This window comes from Calliopsis andreniformis, unplaced genomic scaffold (genome assembly GCF_051401765.1).
Source record: "Calliopsis andreniformis isolate RMS-2024a unplaced genomic scaffold, iyCalAndr_principal scaffold0052, whole genome shotgun sequence".
Classification (NCBI taxonomy): domain Eukaryota; kingdom Metazoa; phylum Arthropoda; class Insecta; order Hymenoptera; family Andrenidae; genus Calliopsis; species Calliopsis andreniformis.
This window is the reverse complement of record NW_027480461.1, coordinates 2,864,811-2,870,174: the sequence shown is the minus strand read 5'-3', so window position 1 is coordinate 2,870,174 and position 5,364 is coordinate 2,864,811.

Below are 5,364 nucleotides of genomic sequence, written 5' to 3'. Positions count from 1 at the left end.
TAAAGATTGAGTATTGAGGATTGAGAATTGAGGATTGAGTATTGAAGTTGAGTATTGAGGATTGAGGATTGAAGATTGAGGATTGGGTATTGAGGATTGAAGATTGAGGATTGAGGATTGAGGATTGAGGATTGAGGATTGAGGATTGAGGATTGAGGATTGAGGATTGAGGATTGAGGATTGAGTATTGAAGATTGAGTATTGATGCCTGAGGATTGGTGATTGAGGGTTGAGGATTGAAGATTGAGGATTGAGGACTGATGATTGAAGATTGAGGATTGAGGATTGAGGATTGAGGATTGAGAATTAAAGATTGAGTATTGAGGATTGAAGATTGAGGATTGAGGATTGAGTACTGAGGATTGAGGATTGAGGATTGAAGATTGAGGATAGGGGATTGAGGATTGACGATTGAGGATTGAGTATTGAGGATTGAGAATTGAGGATTCAGGATTGAAATTGAGTATTGAGGATTGAGGATTGGAGATTGAGGATTGGGTATTGAGGATTGAAGATTGAGGATTGAGGATTGAGGATTGAGGATTGAGGATTGAGGATTGAGGATTGAGTATTGAGTACTGAGGATTGAGGATTGAGGAATGAAAATTGAGGATTGGGGATTGAGGATTGACGATTGAGGATTGAGTATTGAGCATTGAGAATTGAGGATTGAGGGTTGAAATTGAGTATTGAGGATTGAGGATTGAAGATTGAGGATTGGGTATTGAGGATTGAGGATTGAGGATTGAGGATTGAAGATTGGATATTGAAGATTGAATATTGAGGACTGAGGATTGAGGGTTGTGGATTGAGGACGAGGACTGAGGGTTGGATATTGATGTTTGAGGTATGAGAATTAAGGATTGAGGATTGAGGATTGAGGATTGAAGATTGAGGATTGGGTATTGAGGATTGAAGAATGAGGATTGAGGATTGAGGGTTGAAGATTGAGGATTGGGTGTTGAGGATTGAAGAATGAGGATTGATGATTGAGGATTGAGGATTGAGGATTGAAGATTGAGTATTGAGGATGGAAGATTGAGTATTGAGGATTGAGGATTGAGGATTGAAGATTGAGGATTGAGGATTGAGGATTGAGGATGGAGGATTGAAGATTGAAAATTGATGATTGAATATTGAGGACTGAGGATTGAGGGTTGTGGATTGAGGACGAGGACTGAGGGTTGAATATTGTTGTTTGAGGTCTGAGGATTGAGGATTGAGGATTGAGAATTGAGTATTGAGGATTGAGGATTGAAGATTGAGGTCTGGGTGTTGAGGATTGAAGAATGAGGATTGAGGATTGAGGTTTGATGATTGAGGATTGCAGATTGAGTATTGAGGATTGAAGATTGAGGATTGAGGATTGAGGATTGAAGATTGAGGATTGAGGATTGAGTATTGAGGATTGAGGATTGAGGATTGAGGATTGAGGATTGAAGATTGTGTATTGAGGATTGAGGATTGAGGATTGAGGATTAAACATTGAGTATTGAGGATTGAGAATTGAGGATTGAGGATTGAAATTGAGTATTGAGGATTGAGGATTGAAGATTGAGGATTGGGTATTGAGGATTGAAGATTGAGGATTGAGGATTGAGGATTGAGGATTGAGGATTGAGTATTGAGGATTGAGGATTGAAGATTGAGGATTGAGTATTGAAGATTGAGTATTGATGCCTGAGGATTGGTGATTGAGGGTTGAGTATTGAGGATTGAGAATTGAGGATTGAAGATTGAGGATTGGGGACTGAGTGTTGAGGGCTGAGTGATGAGAATTGAAGTTTGTGGATAGAGATTTGAAGATTGCAGATTGAGTATTGAATATTGAAAGGTGTGAATTGACGATATTATATTGAGGATTGAGAATTGACGACTGATTGTTGAGGACTGAGGTCTGGAGATTGAGGATTCAGGATTGTGGATTCAGGATTGAGGTTTGAGGATTGAAGATTGAGTATTGATGATTGAAGATTGAGTATTGAGGATTGAGGGTTGAGGATTGAGGACCAGGTCTGACGGTTGAGGATTGAGGTTTGTGGGTTGAGGATTGAGGATTGAGGACTGAGGCTGAGGATTGAGGATTAAGCATAGAGGATTGGAGATTGAGCCTGGCGATTGAGGATTGAAGATTGAGGATTAAGGATTGAGGACTGGGGATTGAGGATTGAGTATTGAAGATTGAGTATTGATGCCTTAGGATTGAGGATAGAGGATTGAGGATTGAGGATCGAGGATTGAAGAATGAGTGTTGAGGATTGAAGATTGAGGATTGAGGATTGAGGATTGAGGATTGAGAATGGAGGATTAGGGCTGAGGGTTGGGGATTGAGGTTTGAGGACTGAGGACTGAGGATTGAGGATTGAGAATTGAGGATTGAGGATTGAGGATTGAAGATTGAGGATTGGGTATTGAGGACTGAAGAATGAGTATTGAGGATTGAGGATTGAGGATTGAGGATTGAGGATTGAAGATTGAGGATTGGGTGTTGAGGGTTGAAGATTGAGGATTGATGATTGAGGATTGAGGATTGAGGATTGAAGATTGAGTATTGAGGATGGAAGATTGAGGTCTGGTTATTGAGGATTGAAGAATGAGGATTGAGGATTGAGGTTTGACGATTGAGGATTGCAGATTGAGTATTGAGGATTGAAGATTGAGGATTGGGGATTGAGGATTGAAGATTGAGGATTGAGGATTGAGGATTGAGGATTGAGAATTGAAGATTGAGTATTGAGGATTGAAGTTTGAGGATTGAGGATTGAGTACTGAGGATTGAGGATTGAGGATTGAAGATTAAGGATTAGGGATTGAGGGTTGACGATTGAGGATTGAGTATTGAGGATTGAGAATTGAGGATTGAGGATTGAGGTTTGAAATTGAGTATTGAGAATTGAGGATTGAGGATTGAGATTTGAAATTGAGTATTGAGGATTGAGGATTGAGGATTGAGTATTGAGGGTTGTGGGTTGAGGACGAGGACTGAGGGTTGAATATTGATGTTTGAGGTCTGAGGATGGAGGATTGAGGATTGAGAATTGATGATTGAGGATTGAGGATTGAAGATTCAGTACTGAGGGTTGAAGATTGAGGATTGAGGATTGAGGATTGATGATTGAGGATTGAAGATTGAGTATTGAGGATTGAAGATTGAGGATTGAGTATTGAGGATTGAAGAATGAGGATTGAGGATCGAGGTTTGAGGATTGAGGATTGCAGATTGAGTATTGAGGATCGAAGATTGAGGATTGAGGATTGAGGATTGAAGATTGAGGATTGAGGGTTGAGGATTGGGGATTGAGGATTGAAGATTGAATAGTGATGATTGAATATTGAGGACTGAGGATTGAGGGTTGTGGATTGAGGACGAGGACTGAGGGTTGGATATTGATGTTTGATGTCTGAGGATTAAGGATTGAGGATTGAGAATTGAGGATTGAGGATTGAGGATTGAAGATTGAGGATTGGGTATTGAGGATTAAAGAATGAGGCTTGAGGATTGAGGTTTGAGGATTGAGGATTGCAGATTGAGTATTGAGGATTGAAGATTGAGTATTGATGATTGAAGATTGAGGATTGAGGGTTGAGGGTTGAGGATTGAGGACGAGGACTGACGGTTGAGGATTGAGGGTTGAGGATTGAGGATTGAGGATTGAAGATTGAGGATTGAGAATTAAGAATTGAGTATGAGGACTGAGGGTTGAGGATTGAGGTTTGAGGAATGAGGATTGAGGGTTGAGGATTGAGTATTGAGGATCGAGGATTGAGGATTGAGTATTGAAGATTGAGTATTGATGCCTTAGGATTGAGGATAGAGGATTGAGGATTGAGGATCGAGGATTGAAGAATGAGTGTTGAGGATTGAAGATTGAGGATTGAGGATTGAGGATTGAGGATTGAGAATGGAGGATTAGGGCTGAGGGTTGGGGATTGAGGTTTGAGGACTGAGGACTGAGGATTGAGGATTGAGAATTGAGGATTGAGGATTGAGGATTGAAGATTGAGGATGGAAGATTGAGGTCTGGGTATTGAGGATTGAAGAATGAGGATTGAGGATTGAGGTTTGACGATTGAGGATTGCAGATTGAGTATTGAGGATTGAAGATTGAGGATTGAGGATTGAGGGTTGAGGATTGAGGATTGAGGATTGAAGATTGAGGATTGAGAATTAAGAATTGAGTATGAGGACTGAGGGTTGAGGATTGAGGTTTGAGGAATGAGGATTGAGGGTTGAGGATTGTGTATTGAGGATTGAGGATTGAGGATTGAGTATTGAAGATTGAGTATTGATGCCTTAGGATTGAGGATTGAGGATTGAGGATTGAGGATCGAGGATTGAAGAATGAGTGTTGAGGATTGAATATTGAGGATTGAGGATTGAGGATTGAGGATTGAGAATGGAGGATTAGGGCTGAGGGTTGGGGATTGAGGTTTGAGGACTGAGGACTGAGGATTGAGGATTGAGAATTGAGGATTGAGGATTGAGGATTGAAGATTGAGGATTGGGTATTGAGGATTAAAGAATGAGGATTGAGGATTGAGGATTGAGGATTGAGGATTGAGGATTGAAGATTGAGGATTGGGTGTTGAGGATTGAAGAATGAGGATTGATGATTGAGGATTGAGGATTGAGGATTGAAGATTGAGTATTGAGGATTGAAGATTGAGGATTGAGGATTGAGTACTGAAGATTGAGGATTGAGGATTGAAGATTAAGGATTAGGGATTGAGGATTGACGATTGAGGATTGAGTATTGAGGATTGAGACTTGAGGATTGAGGATTGAGGTTTGAAATTGAGTATTGAGGATTGAGGATTGAGGATTGAGGATTGAGGATTGAAGATTGTGTATTGAGGATTGAGGATTGAGGATTGAGGATTAAACATTGAGTATTGAGGATTGAGAATTGAGGATTGAGGATTGAAATTGAGTATTGAGGATTTAGGATTGAAGATTGAGGATTGGGTATTGAGGATTGAAGATTGAGGATTGAGGATTGAGGATTGAGGATTGAGGATTGAGTATTGAGGATTGAGGATTGAAGATTGAGGATTGAGTATTGAAGATTGAGTATTGATGCCTGAGGATTGGTGATTGAGGGTTGAGTATTGAGGATTGAGAATTGAGGATTGAAGATTGAGGATTGGGGACTGAGTGTTGAGGGCTGAGTGATGAGAATTGAAGTTTGTGGATAGAGATTTGAAGATTGCATATTGAGTATTGAATATTGAAATGTGTGAATTGACGATATTATATTGAGGATTGAGAATTGACGACTGATTGTTGAGGACTGAGGTCTGGAGATTGAGGATTCAGGATTGTGGATTCAGGATTGAGGTTTGAGGATTGAAGATTGAGTATTG